This window comes from Pistacia vera, unplaced genomic scaffold, assembly GCF_008641045.1.
Source record: "Pistacia vera cultivar Batoury unplaced genomic scaffold, PisVer_v2 Contig505, whole genome shotgun sequence".
Classification (NCBI taxonomy): domain Eukaryota; kingdom Viridiplantae; phylum Streptophyta; class Magnoliopsida; order Sapindales; family Anacardiaceae; genus Pistacia; species Pistacia vera.
In genome coordinates this window covers 672166-688430 of record NW_022196341.1, presented here as the reverse complement: position 1 = coordinate 688430, position 16265 = coordinate 672166, and the positions used below count along the sequence as shown (strand labels likewise).

Here is a 16265-nt window from a genome sequence, read left to right as displayed (position 1 = left end):
CATTAATTTCAATAACACTTATCATAAACAACACTAAAATAAGACAAAATTAAATAACGGCACATCAAACGTCACGAAATATCCAACACATCCACCAATAAATATGTAGCAATCTCGTTACATTCACATAAATATTTGCCTCTATGAATTCCATTAATATCATATATTATGGGAGGACACATTTTCCCACCCAAGGTTTGGTGAAACGACATTTTCCCACCCATCAAGTTTCAAAACGATACTTTTTCCACTCATCAATTTTTAAAATGACACTTTCCCACCCACGTTATATTCCTTGGGATATCTATGTAGACATAGTATAAGCAGTGTAAAGACAAAAATACTTTTCTCTCTTCTCCTTCCTCTTTTTTCTTCTCTCTCTCTTTTTCTTCTTCTTCGCCTTTCTTCTTTTTTCTCTGCTCTCCTTTTCTCCTTCTCTTTCTCTTTCTCTTCCCCTTCATTCTCAATTCTTACCACAATCTTCTCACACAAAAATCTCCCCCCTTATCCAAATCAACACACAACATCATCACCCTTATCCAAATCAACACAAACAACAAATCCAAATAAAAAAAAAAATTAAAGACTGAAAAAAAATAATTGGTTGGATGCGATTCCAGCTAATCAATCTCAATGAATGGATTCCCAAAGGCACCTTTTTGAAGTCGGTGGAAAGGAAATGCCGTCTCTATGCGTTGGGTTCACAATGAGAGCTCTTTGGTGCATCCTCTGATGCCGTCAAATAGCACAAGACATTGGCAAGGCCTGGAAACAGAAACTAATTAGTAGAAAAGAAAATCTACACTTGCCATAGAGGATGCATTTCACAGTTGTAATTATCTTATCAGAGCTTGCGGAGCAGCTAGGATTTTACTTCTTCCTTTTATTTTTATTATTTTTTTTTTCTGTCTAGTGAGGTTTATGGTGTAAATATATATATATATATATATATTATATATATATATATATATATATATGTGTGTGTGTGTGGGTGTGTTCATTGTATTATAACAAGAAAAGAAAGAAACATATAGCACACAGATAAAGCCCTTTTGAAGACCCAGTTTTGAACCGTTTGGGCATTTTTTAAAGTGAGGATGATGCAACTTTTTTTTTCTTTTCCTTTTTTAAATTTCATACATTTTTTTGTACTTTAATTTATTGTTTAACTTTAATGATAAAGAGTTTCCTGGCCTCTTTTTCAATTTTGTCCTCTCATTATCAGTTCAAGATTCCAAAGACTTGCAGTCAATCAATCTGTTTTTTCCTAAGTTTATACTCGAAGATAAAATGACAAATTATCCTCAAACTATTTTTGAATTTACTATTATATCCTTCTTCAATTAACTTGACGGATGGATTTAGTATGGTGGGAAAGTGTCGTTTTGAAACTTGCGGGAGGACTGTTGTTCCACCAAACCTGTGTGGGAAAATGCTGTTCTCCCTATAATTGTCTATGTAAACAATACTATTAACTTCATTAACACTTTAATAAAAGCACTAAATTGACAACGATTAAATATCGAGACCAAACATCTCAAAATATCGAACACATCAACCAAAACCAATTACATTAATCCACATTAACCCAAAATCCTAATATCCCTGACCTTCATAGTAAATTCACATAAAAAAACATGACATAACAAATACAATGTACCAATCAGTTGATATAAATAGTATCTATAAATGCCCTTAATTGCAATAACACTTTGTAAACAGCCCTACAATAACAACAAAATTAAATGTCGGAATATCAAACATCACATTCATATCCAACACATGTTACACATCTACCCAACACAAATAACTTTAAACCACAATTCATCATAGATTCAATAAAACAAATACAAATTATTTGACATAATAAAAATATCAAACCCTTCACTCCATAACAATAAAAGCAATGTTAGAAGATGAAACATTATCATACTATACAACGCATAACAACAAAAAAGGTAAAAAAAAAAAAACGTCATTATAATCGGGCAGATAATTGGTCTTATATTGTTTATTACAATTCATTAGTATAAAACATTATGGTTCCACCTTGAGATTGTGAACTGCAGCCCCTTTGATGTATTACAATATGAATAAATTATGGTTCAGCGAATGGCTTTTTAACAATCTGAGTTGTTGGAATTTATCGTTTATGGCCCAATACCGAGGTTTTGAATTCAAGGACCCTGAGCTACTACAATTTTGTGTAATATTTGGTTTGGAAAATTGGTTTATATCATGTCATGGTTTGAACACTTGGTTATTACACTTTTGCATCACAATTACTAAAAATTCATGGTGCGCCATTAAGATGTCGACCTAAAGAATACCCTGACTATATGAATTCTATAGTACAATCATGATAGAACCTGACAATCTAAAATGTTCCATTTTTTCATCCCCAGATATTTTTTTAGTTAGATTAAGTTTTCGGTAGTGAGATTTGTAACACAAGGAATCTGTCTATTTCAATTATGGATAAATTGTGGGTCGGCATTTGACTTTTTACCATTCTATAGCAATTGATGGTTTGGCAATACCACTTATTCCAAGGAAAGTTATTGATAGAATAGGAACAAGTTGTTTCTAGGAACGTCATGATTAGCTTGCAAAACCTATTTCATCCTCTTTGTCTTTACCCTAGTCTTAGACCCAAATTCAGTGCAAAGGATCTTGAGAATTTTGGGAACATCAACTTGGTCAGCACCTCGATCTCCTTAGTTATAACAAAGTAGAAATGTGACTAATCACATTCTGGTAGGTTCGGCAGTGAGATGTTAACCTCAAGGATACCTTGATCTAATTGAATTTCATAGTACAATCATGATCGAACTTAACATCTCATTGTTACTATATTGGTCATTCCCAAATTATTTTTTATAGTCAGATTAAATGTTCGACAACGAGATTTTGAACTCAAGGAGTCCTTGGTCTATTACAATTACTAATAAATATAGTTCGCCAATGGCAGATTGATGGTTTGGCTGTGAGAACCGAAGTAGACCTTGAACAATTATAATTATGGATGAGGGTTGGGCAACTAGTTTCAAAACAATTCCATAGACAATTTTTTTCACTTCTTTCTAGGAAAGTTATAACAAGGTAGAAATGTGACTATTCACATGATTTTCATTCTCTATATCTAATTGAGGTTTTAAAAAAGATCCACATATTACAATTGAATTACTTATGAATTCGAAAGTTCCAAAACATTAGGAAAACAACATAGATGCACTAGGTTGTCAGCCACCATCTTATGTTAGTGAAAATGTAAGAAATTTATATGTTTTTCATGATATATTAGAATACAACATTATCAACAAAAAAAATGAAACAACCAATACCATCAAAAATAAATAACAAAATTATTATGCATTGAAAAAATTAATATGTTTTTCATGATATATATAGACAACATTATTAAAAAAAAAAATAAACAACGAATACCAACAAAATTAATATACATTGAAAAAAACATCACCTTTATGAAATACATACACATGGTACATAACTTACATGATCCAACTTGACAATCGCATTGTTTCTATAATACAAATTATTTATGATACCAATCATTACAATTCATCGTCACCAAAACCTGAAACAATAAAATGAAAGTCTTCAATTTCCACCATCTTGAACTTATGTAACGCCCCACTTGATACGTAGCTAATTTTTTGTTTTGCTCTTATTTGAGTTGGTATATTGTTCATATTGTTTGGTTGACCCTTGGTTGAAAGATGTATGGGTTTGGTTGATGTGTTTGCCCTGAAATTGTAAGACTTGGCAAAATCTTGGTGTTATAGACTTCGTCGGGGCGAAGAATAATTTTCGCGCGCGCGGCGAGCTTCTACAACCAAAGAGGTAGGTTCTGTAATTTTTCACCGGGGCGAGAAAGAGTCTTTGTCGCGGTGAAGAGCCGAAGAAATGTGTATTGAGGTTCTAGAGAATTCTTCCATAGGGGCAAAATGACTTTTCTACCCTTAGTTTAGCAGGAAAAGTGGGGATTAAAATGTAGAGGATTTTATGGAAAATATATTAAAGTGGGGGTGTGATTGTAATGATTGAAAGGACAAAGTAGAATTTTGAAGAAAGAGCAAGGGCAATATGGGAAGAATGATATACTTTGAGCTAAAAAGGGGATAAGCTTCTAAACCCTTCATTCATTCTTCTTCCACCGCCATACTCCTTCACCATTTCCTCTCAATTCTTCCTTTAAGCTTTCAAGGATTTTTGAGGTTTTTTGCAGTTGGATCTTGGTAAAGAATTGATCTAAGCATCCTAAGAAGAATCCTTGCTCTAATGTGAAATTTGCCTATAAAGGTGTTGAGGTCTTAATGTGTTAATGTTTAAAGGTGTAGAGAAAAGACTCTACCAAGAAAAGAGAAGTATTAGTGAATCACACCATCAGGTAAGTAAATCCCAATCCAAGTTGATATTTGAGAAATCCTTTGAGTAGAGATTTATTTATATATATATGTTATGTTATTGAACTTGTGTTAGATGACTATTTATTTATGGTGTTAAATACACTTCAATTAGAAGTGTGTTTGTGATGAGAGTGGAGTTCATGATGAAATTGGAGGAGATTGAGAAATCTTTTTGGAATGTTAAGTTATGGCAGAGATTATACTTGGTGAGGGAGTTTTCTCCCTTTTGGATGGTTCAAGGGAGGAATGGACTTATAAATAAGTGAAGTGTAGGTATACACTAATTGTTTGATGAATGCCTAAGAGAAGTATGAGTATGAGTTGTGAACCTTACTTTTTGCAACATTGCATATTGACATTTCCAAAGTGCATTACTGAACATGAACAATCCATTGCATTAATTGTGCATTTGATGAGTATTTTTTTGAAAAGAGTAGAGAACTTTGTGACTAACCTACTCTAAGTAATACTAGTTTGAAAAAGAGTAGAGAACTGTGTGAATGAACTACTCTAAGAGTAGAGAGAATGAGAAGAGCAATAAGAACGGGTTGGTGCTTTGTGATCTCCACCCAATAGGTATAAGAACGGGTTGATGCTTTGTGATCTCCACCCGATAGGTATGAAAATGGGGTGGGTGCTTTGTGATCTCCACTCGATGGTTACGGAAAAAGGGTTGGTGCTTTGTGATCTCCACCCGAAAGTCATGAAGAGTGGGTTGGTGCTGTGTGAACTCCACCCGGCCGTGCCTCCGGTAAGATGAGGCCGTGACATGTAAAAGAAGTTAAGAGAGCTGTGTGAAAGAGATAATAAATGAGATGAAAAAGAGTGAATAAATGAGATGAAAAAGAGTTTAAGGAAAGAATTAAGAGAAAGAGTTACGGGGACAGTCGAGTAGAGGATTTACTTATTGAGCATTATTTTGTGCTTACCCCGTTGTTTTTCTTTGTGGTTGCAGGATCTAGATGAGAACGCGGTTGGACAGGCATCGCCGAGTAAGGAGCAATAGCTACACTATCTGCTGTTTTAATGTCATTTTGTAAATGATAGTCTATTTTGTATAAAGAATGTTTATATGAAATAAAAGGAAATTTTTTGGGCCCATTTACTTTTGCTAATATACATGTATTCTATTTGATATATTTCTATGAGTAGTATAAAGCAGTCATTACAACTTCGCCATAACTTAGTCATAGATATGACAAATATTTCACCACCATCGATTTGAGGTGCAAACTTTAGCACACTTTTGTTGCAGAACTGTTAATAGGTGAAATATTAGCTTCCCTTTTTCATAAATCCAAAGGAAATCAGTTTCATCATACCAATCCTAACCATTCACCATGATCGAACCTTACACAATAAAGTGATTTCGTTCTCATTCTATAAATCATGAAACAGTCCCTCAACTCATACCACATTATGTTACTCAGTATAAACAATATGGGCAAAAATTAATTGCCTATCATCGTATTAATATACTTAAGACATACTTACAGTTCTGCATAACGTAGAAACATCCTCGACTTGATGCCATTAAAATACATGAATATTTTCCCTAAAAACAAAATGAACCAAAATTTTATGGATTATCATATAAAGATTGTTAAGAAATATGCTTAACATTCCACAGTACAAAACCAATTATTCATTCAAGTAACATCTATTACATGAAACATGAAATCAACAAAAATTAATTCATTTTCATAAAAAGTTTGTTAACATATATACTTACTGCTCTGCAGGACAAAAACATTTAATCATTCAAATAACAACTTGAAATACATGAATGTTTTTCAAAAATAAATTTAAATAAATTGATTTTCATATTAAGATAGATAGGGCATATACTTACAGTTCAGTAGACCATAGAAACATCCTCGACTTGATTTTATCAAAGTACACGAATATTTCCCTAAAAACAAAAATAACAAAATTTAATTGATTTTCATATTAAGATTGTTAAGAAATATACTTACTGTTCCATAGAACAAAAACAATTATTCATTCAAAAAACAATTGTTACCTGAAAACAAAATCAACAAAAGTTGATTCATTTTTCATATTAAGATTGTTAAGAAATATGCTTACCCTTCGATAGGACTACAACAGTTAATCATTCAAGTAGCAACTGGTTTAACAATCTGAGATCCTAAATGTTTTTCCTAAAAACATAGTCAACAAAAATAAATTGATTTTCACATTCAAATAGTTAGGAGATATACTTACAGTTCGAAAGAACAAAAACAATTAAACCTTGAAATAACAACTGGTTTAACAGTTTCAATTCCTCATTTAAACATCCTAGCCCTTATTCTATGCCAATTCAAAGATCTTGACCTATAAACAACAACAACAAAAAATCATCAATTAACAAAATCCTGAATACCAGATATATTATTGACATCAACTAACATACTGTGGTAATAGACAATAGAATTGACGGCCCTTTATATCTTTTTGTATAGACCTTTCGAATACCAATACAATGCTTATTTATTTTGCTGAATATAAAAAGACTAACTTCAATCTTTAAATCTTTTTTTTTTTAGACCTTTGGAATGCAAATGCAATGCACTTATATAAAAATTCAACATGTCAAGATGAACAATTATAGAGGTCATTAAACCACACATCCAACGTGTCAAAACAGAGAAATTCTAGAGTTGCTTCTCAAATCCTATGTGCCAATCAACAAGGCAAGGGCTTCAAGATTATATAGATATATAGATGTTGTTTCACCATCACTCTATTATCTATTTGTTTTATGATTTTAAACTATTTTTCAAACATCAAAATTATATAAGTTTAATAATTTCCCCTTGAGGTTTCCTTAATATATATACATATTTTTTTATAATCGAGATGTTTGAGCTAGCTTGTGCGTGCCTCAACTAATCTCTGAGGTTCATTGAACACCCACAGCCTATAAGTCCAATGGGCCAAGTAAGTCACAAATGTGGTAGATGACCTCTTTATGAGATTCAAACACAAAACATTTGAGTAATCCACCCAGATAACTAAAGTCTTGCCATCTGGCCAAAAGCAAGTGGTTATTAAAATCAGAAATAACAATTTACCACGTTGCCATTGTTTTGTTAGGATTTTCATTTAAGTGATTTGTCCATCTACACTAAATCCGTTAAATAAAATACCTAAACCTTAAAAGAATACTAACATTAGGGAGTAAATTGATAATTACGACTTGAGGGGAGAAAATGTTATTAGAAAAAACTTTGGAGAAAATATTAACCTCAAATTATATTTGAAAAATAGTTTTAAAAATATTCAATCCATTTTAATTAATCATAGTTCTTAAAATTTCTTACATCTTTGTTTCCGGAAACAGAACACAATTTAAATTTTATGTTGAAGAAGCTTCTGAATCTTAATCTATATTGGATACAGAGAAATGTGGGTGTCCTTAATAACTAGGTGAAGTAAACTCAGACCAATCATTTATAAATCACGAACTAAAATATCAGCCCAATTAAAGCCCAAAAAACAGATAAATATAAAAACTCGGGCCGGCCCAAATAGAATTCTGGTGAATATCCGACCCAAAGCGAAAAGGTTCCTCAACGCACTTGGCTCTTGTCGTCGCTCTCTACAAAAACCCTAGTTCGCTTCTCTTATCTCTCTCTCTCTTTTAACTCGCACAAATACAAAAACGCTCGCACTCACAGGTCCTTCTCTCTCTTTCTCTTTGCCAATCGAATTCTCAATATTCAATTCTTTGCAAAAGAGAATTTTGATATATTTTGCAGTTTTTTTTAGTTCGTTAGTTAGTTAGATTTGATTTGATTTGTTATTTTGTGATGTTTGTGTGTGCAGATCTCAAATTTGAGTGGAACGTTTCTCCGTTAAGCCATGGCTCTGGTGAGGTTCTACGCGACTTTGCTCAATTTTTATGTGTTCTTTGTAAAATATAAGCTTAAAGGATTAAACTTAGATTGAAACTAGACCGAAGTGAAAGTATTTCTATTTGTTAATAATTGAGTGTAAATTGTGAAAACAGATTCATATGTGTAATGTTGTTCGTTTAATGTGTTTCATTTCATTGATTGAATGTTGGATCGGATTGGATTAAGAGTGAGTATTGAAATATATCAATGCATAGAATGAATTTATTAAGAACTGTCTGCGGTTAAAAGCTTTGGAGGAGACCATGTAGGCTTTGAAAATACCATTAATTATGATTTTTGTTTTGATATTTATGCATGCAAATAGGCTTATTTTCTGATACTGTTGTATCGGGTTAGGCCATGGTTAAAAAAATTGTATAGATCAATAATAATTAAGTTCAAAGTAGGTAAAGTGATTTGGAAATATTTATTTGAACTATCAACCAATTATTTGTAGGTTTAGATTTTTGGAATGTGTTTTGTTCCATAGCTGCACATTGAAAAGAGAAAAGAAACCTCATTTTCCTGTTTGATTCACTCTGCAGGTCTTGCATGGTTTGAAAGGACACAAAAGTCCATTCAAGGCACTCATTGCTGCAGAGTACAATGGTGTGCAAGTCAAATTGGTCGATAATTTTGAGTTGGGTGTCACAAATAAGAGCCCTGAGTTTCTCAAGTTGAACCCAATTGGGAAGGTAAGGTGTAGATTACAATGTATAGTTGCTGTAGACAATGGGTTTGTGAATTTCCTGATTTTGTTTTAACCTTTGAGTAANTTAATATTGCAAAGTTCATCACATTATTTATTTGTTTAATTTAGTTATTTTTAATCTGTTACTTTTACACTCTAAGATTTCGTTTTCTCAAATAACATGTAGGTAGTTTTAGGTAATTACAAATATTTCGCTTTGATCTCTGTGGGACAATACTCAAACTCATCACTTTATTACTTGAACATGACTAGTGCACTTGCTAAGGTTGATTTAGTCGCATCAGCTTCCGCACCCAACAAATTGAAGGTTAATAGTTCCAAGTTCGTTATGCTAAATGGAATCCTAATTTGATTTCATTGATTCTCAAACCTATCTCTAGCGTTCAATCAATCAATGGCATTTACCCTAAGAGGTTAATACATGATTCACTTCTCAGTCTCATCATGCTCAACAAGAAATTTCAATAAAAACAAGAGTAATTACACAATCCATGCAATATAATGTAAAAGCAACATCAATTTATTGATTAGACATTAAAATCCCAATTACATCAAAACCCTAACCCAAAAGTGAGTTAGTTCATACTAAAATTAAAGCAAATCAAAATAAAAACTGTAAACAAAGATTTCAACATGATGGAATAACAAAAAGAGAACAAAATCTTCCCTATTTGATGAATCAAAGAGTTTCAATCTCCAATCTTCTCTTCTTTCTCCCAAAAGTGTCGAATCCCGTTTAAAATGACTAAGTCCCATTTATATAGTCGATCCCTCAACCATAAGACTCTCTCAAAACAATTAAAATGCACAGTTTTAATAACTGAAAATTACAGACTTCGCCGCAGCAAAGAATAAACTTTGTCGCGGCATCGTGTTGGCTTCTAATTCACCATCTGACCCGATAGTTTATCGTCGCGGCGAACTTTTCTGAGCTATTTTGAAATTACAAAACTGCCCTCCGCTTGCTTCCTTACTTGAATCTTCAATCTGTAGTGATCTCCAATAGGAACAAGCTTCATAGTGCTTCAAATCCGCTTCAGAACTTCCTCAAATCCTGAGATTCGCTTGCTTCTGGGTCCAGAAACTCAATTCCACTCAGTATTTGCTCTAACTGCACGTTTTGGTTTGAAACATAAAATATATGAAATTAAGTTGCAATTCAGGCACAAACGAAAGAAGAAGTATCCAAAATCCGGCCAAAAAGCATAGATAAAACAGTATAATCCTAGGATTATCACACCCCTTTGGCCAGAAGGGTTAGCCCAGCCCAGCCCGCCAACCCTAACCCAACAAGTTTTTGTGCGAGCCGAGCCGGGTCAACCCATAATTTTTTTATTTTTTTTTCTTTTGTATAATTTTTTTAGCTAACTTTTTAAATATCAATAATTCAATTAAATTAATTTTTTTTTTTGTTAACATTTCAAATATTAATTTAATTTTAATACAATTAAATTGTAATATAAGAAAAATTAGAGTTATTCATTTATCAAAAAATAAAATAAGAAATAAAAATTACAACAATTATTGCCTCGTTAAAAATCTTACCAAGAAAAACCCAATTGGGACAAAAACTTGGTAAGGAAAAAAGAGTGCAATAATTGACAATTAGTTTACAAATTACAAAGTTACAATTTACGAAACAACTAATTTGAGGGTTGACTAGGATCTCTCTCATCTGTATTATCTAAATTACAAAATTGAAATGATTCTATTAAAGTATCGTTGACAATCTTGTATTGATGCTGATGGTGCGACCTTTCCCAATCTCAAAGACATGTGAGGACTTCAATCAATTTTGGTGAAAGTTTAGTCCTCTTGTCATTTAAAATTCTTCCACTTGCACTAAATGTTTGCTTGGATGAGACGATGTAGACAAGAATAGAGAAAACATCCAGGGCCAGTCTTGATAATACCAGAAAAATACATTTTCTGGTTTTCCAATATTCTAAGACATCAAAGTTGGCTCTTTGTTGTGGATATGCTGGTAGCATGTCGGAGGTTCCCAAATATTGGTGAAGATGATTTCTCTGTAGCTACATGAAGGACAGTATATTTGTTGTTGATGCTTCTGAAGAGGAGGCTATGCTTCGGGTTCAAGTCCTCTTCGACCTATTAAGTGCACTCTAAGAGTTGAAGTCTTCATTTGTGCCTTTTGATGCTACTTCCTTGAGTATTTTGCCTCTTCGACCTATTAAGGGCACTAAATGCTTTCATAATTTTTATGCCTACTTGAAACCTTCTCATCGTCATTTTCTTTATGTTCATTTCCTCCTCTCCTATCTTTTGATGTGCCTAACATGTTTATAAAAGAATGGTCTATTCTATTTTAAGATATCACTTGCTACAGTTAATATTGTTTTGCTGGCAATCTTTGATTTTTGGTGTCAATATTTGAGATTCATTCGCATCTACTGTTGAGCATTGTGTTTCATCTTCTCCCTCAGTTGTTGTTTCTTTTTTACAAAGTATTGATATCACTTGAATATATGGAAATCAACTATTTGAAATTAAACTATACTGACCTTCTGCAATTCCTATAACTTATATTCATTTTCAAGTTTGTCATTGACTACAAAAAGTTTGTCACAGCATAAGATTCATATCCTTCTTTCAAATTTGTACTTTCAGCTTGATTTTGAAAATGAATGTCTAACCACAAAGTACATGCAAAGGTTTTGGGATATTTTATGATCGTTGCCTTATTTGCTAACAATTGAGAATAGATAACCCAACCAATTTCTAGGTTACTGTGTCAAACAATATAAAATTGCTTTGGCAGTTCCATCTAACACTTTCATTTCTACCTTGTACCTTTTATAACATTAACTAAACATTATATCAATCAATGCTGAAGTTGTATGTACAGTTATTGCATTAACAATAGATAATTATAAACATTAAAAAATAAAACAATGATATACCTCATTTGAGGAGATTGATTCCTTGTTGCATTTGTCACAATATAAATAGGTATTACTATCAAGAATTTCTTCTTGTAATGGGTGTAGGAAAAGTAACACCAGCCAAATCTATCATCGACTTTAGCTATTTTGGCCTTAACTGTTTACAAAGTATGTTATAATAATCGGTTTAATGTTTAGTGAATATTGTACCGATCATTGTTATACCACATGAGATTGGTAATGTGGTTCATGATACTCTATTCTCAACACATTCCTTCTCAATTGGAGCTTGATTCAGAATCTCTTTTGCAATTGAATTATGGGCAGATTTCCTTTTCTGAAATAATGAAGAGCGTATAAAATGTTAATATGAATTATTTGTGAAATATTATAAGTACTATTTTTAAACACTACTTTTTTTGTAGAGAATGCACCTCCTCAATATCTAAATTAGAAATTCTAGATGTGTGAAGTTGTATTGAGAAATAATCTCATATGGAAAAAAAAACACAAGTACTTATCCAAAATATATCATTTCATATAATTTATTTTTATTACCTTGGAAATCTTCACATTTGTTAAGTAACAGTTATGACAATTGGCTTGGTATCTCCTGCTTGAAAATCTTCACTGATGTCTTCATAAATTTTTCCCATAAAGCAACGTTAATTGTTTCTCTGAAAAATTTGGTGTAAGATATTTTAAGTGGTAGTAGGACGTAAAGACATTAGTAAAAGATCTTACTATTCCATCTGCAATCTGATGTCTCTTTTTTTATCTTTGTTGATTTGATCCTTCAATTTCTCCTATTGCATTCAAAACTCCAATGACATCTACATATGATTTATATATTTGATATGTCAAACTATTTCTTATGCATTTAACATACGAATAGTTCAAATTAACTTTACTTGAATAACGTTGTACATTGATCTATTATGAAGATCATGAGACTAGCAACTTCAAATTTATACTTTGGAATTCAATTCTTGGTTCTTTATCTCTTTCAAAGACGTGATCTGAGAAATTGTATACAATTTATGTCGTCAATGGGTCTGTAAGTAGGAGCACAACATAGTAACTTTATATTTCTGATCAAATATATTGACCCTTCATGAAGTTGATTTCTAAATTTCCAAACCTGTTCTTTGGATGCTTGAACAACTTGTTCTGCAAAATCAATGGAAATTACAAATTTGAACAGACTTGTTTAAATTAGAATAAATGTCTAACATTATTAGGAGTATATTTCATATCTGCTAATCAATCAAAATCATGTCAAGGCTCCTAAGTTCGTTACCCATTCTGAAATTCCTACATTCCCACAATCTAGATACTTTGACAGTGTATCCAATTATCTCTTGATTGATCAATATCTTTAAGTGAATTATAAGACATTGTTATAACTTGCCTGTAAAAAGACATTGTTATAACTTGCCTGTAAAAAGACATTCAGCTTTGTTACAATTCAATAGAAGTGATAATGGTTTGCTACTGGGATTTACAAATAAAGAAGAGGTTGGTGTATCACAATTATAAATAAAACAATATCTTTAAGTGAATTATAAGACATTGTTATAACTTGCCTGTAAAAAGACATTCGGCTTTGTTACAATTCAATAGAAGTAATAATGGTTTGCTACTGAGATTTACAAATAAAGAAGAGTGGGTGTATAACAATTATAAATAAATAAAAAACGTTCAATAAATGCTTATTTTATAGCATAATTCAGGTATGCATCTTTCTTATACAATTTAATAGTATGGGAAATTAGTGCTCCTGCACTGAAGTTTTCAACTATAGGAGACCTTGCAAATTTACAATTGTGACTACATTATTGTTCGTCAACTTCCTTATACAATTCTACAAAAATACTCAGTTTTATAGGCAAATTCATAGTTCGGCATATGCACTAATATACAATTCAAAGGTAAAAAAAGTCAGGGTATCAGATACCTGTAGCAAGAACATATTTCAACTATCAACACAATTTGCTTTTTTCCAGTTGAATATACCTACATCAAAATACAATAAAAAAATTGATAATAAAAGTATAACAATTATATACAATGCACTTTTGAGTACCTTTATTGTTCCTTTAATCATGTACGACAACATAATATCTACATATATATAACAAACACATTATTTTCAAGAATCATATATAAAACTTTCACAATTCAGATGAATACTCCTCACAATTCACATTAATTTCATATTAAGAATACTACATAACAAATACAATGTATCAATTAGGGTGTCAAAACTGGTTAACCGCTTTCTTGAATCAAACTAGTTTTTGGTTCAAAAAAATTCCTAAACTGAAACCGAACCAGTTTTGGTAATTGGTTTCCCCTTAAATTGGATTACATTTTTTTTTTTAAATTTTCCTAAATTAAATTGTAAACATCAAAAATACATATCCAAAAAAAATTAAACTTTATACATATCCATTGACCACAACTAACAATACATTAAAATTGATACAAATAAATTTAATTTTTTTTATTTTAATATATAATATCCATTAAGATTATTTTTTATTTTAATTATTTATATATATATTATATATTATATATATATATATATATATATATATATATATATATATATATATATATATATTATGTATATAGTAAACCGGTTAGTAAAAACTAGTTTGGTTAACCGGTTTGCATTTCACCCAAACCGGAACGAAACTAAAATCCAGTTTTTGTATTCTTTGAACCGTAACAGAGCCAATTTTTTGGTTAATTGGTTTTGTGGTCAGTTACCGGTTTGTTTTTATTTTTGCATTTTTCGAACACCCGTAGATCAATCCCTTTTAGATAAATAACTATAAATCGCATTAATTTCAATACACTTCTATACAACAAAATAGAACAAAATAAAAATAAGGCACATCAAACGTCACGAAAATATCCAACACATCCACCAAATAAATAGTAGCAATTCGTTACATTCACATAAATATTTGCCTCTATGAATTCCATAATATCATATAATTATGGGAGGACGACTTTTCCCACCCAAGGTTTGGTGAAACGACATTTTCCCACCCATCAAGTTTCAAAACGATACTTTTTCCACTCATCAATTTTTAAAATGACACTTTCCACCCAACGTTATATTCCTTTGGGAATATCTAGTCATGACATAGTATAAGCAGTGTAAAGACAAAAATATTTTCTCTCTTCTCCTTCCTCTTTTTCTTCTCTCTTTTTCTTCTTCGCCTTTCTTCTTTTTCTCTTGCTTCCTTTTCTCCTTCTCTTTCTCTTTCTCTTCCCCTCATTCTCATTCTTACCACACTTCTCACACAAAATCTCCACCCTTATCCAAATCAACACACAACATCATCACCCTATCCAAATCAACACACAACATCATCCAAATAAAAAAAAAAAAATTAAAAGACTGAAAAAAAATAATTGGTTGGATGCGATTCCAGCTAATCAATCTCAATGAATGGATTCCCAAAGGCACCATTTGAAGTCGGTGGAAAGGAAATGCCGGTCTCTATGCAGTTGGTTCACAATGAGAAGCTCTTGGTGCATCCTCTGATGCCGCAAAATGCACAAGACATTGGCAAGGCCTGGAAACAAGAAACTAATTAGTAGAAAAAGAAAATCATCACTTGCCATAGATGATGCATTTCACAGTTGTATTATCTTATCAGAGCTTGCGGAGCAGCTAGGATTTACTTCTTCCTTTATTTATTTATTTTTTTCTGTTAGTGAGGTTTATGGTGTAAAAATATAATATTATAATATATATATATATATATATATATATATAATATGTGTGTGGGTGTGGTGTGGGTTCATTGTATTATACACAAGAAAAGAAAGAAACATATAGCACACAGATAAAGCCCTTTTGAAGACCCAAGTTTTGAACCGTTTGGGCATTTTTTAAAGTGAGGATGATGCAACTTTTTTTTCTTTCCTTTTTTAAATTTCATACAATTTTTGTACTTATAATTTATGTTTAACTTTAATGATAAAGAGTTTCCTGGCCTCTTTTCAATTTTGTCCTCTCATTATCAGTTCAAGATTCCAAAGACTTGCAGTCAATCAATCTGTTTTTCCTAAGTTTTATCTGAAGATAAAATGACATAATTATCCTCAAAATATTTTTGAATTTACTATATATCCTTCTTCAATTAAACTTGACGGATGGATTTTAGTATGGGTGGGAAAGTGTCGTTTTGAACTTGCGGGGAGGACAATGTGTTCCACCAACCTTGTGTGGGGAAATGTGTTCTCCCTATAATTGTCTATGTAAACAATACTATTAAACTTCATTAACACTTTAAAA

General features: G+C 31.6%; 1 long non-coding RNA gene across 1 annotated transcript; it reads left to right on the top strand.

Moving 5' to 3' along the window:
- Positions 1 to 8050: 8050 nt before the first annotated feature.
- On the top strand, positions 8051 to 9057 carry LOC116105811. Its single transcript, XR_004124163.1, has 3 exons — positions 8051 to 8113; positions 8262 to 8306; positions 8878 to 9057. It is a non-coding gene; the product is annotated as an uncharacterized LOC116105811 (long non-coding RNA).
- The last annotated feature ends 7208 nt before the right edge of the window (positions 9058 to 16265 follow it).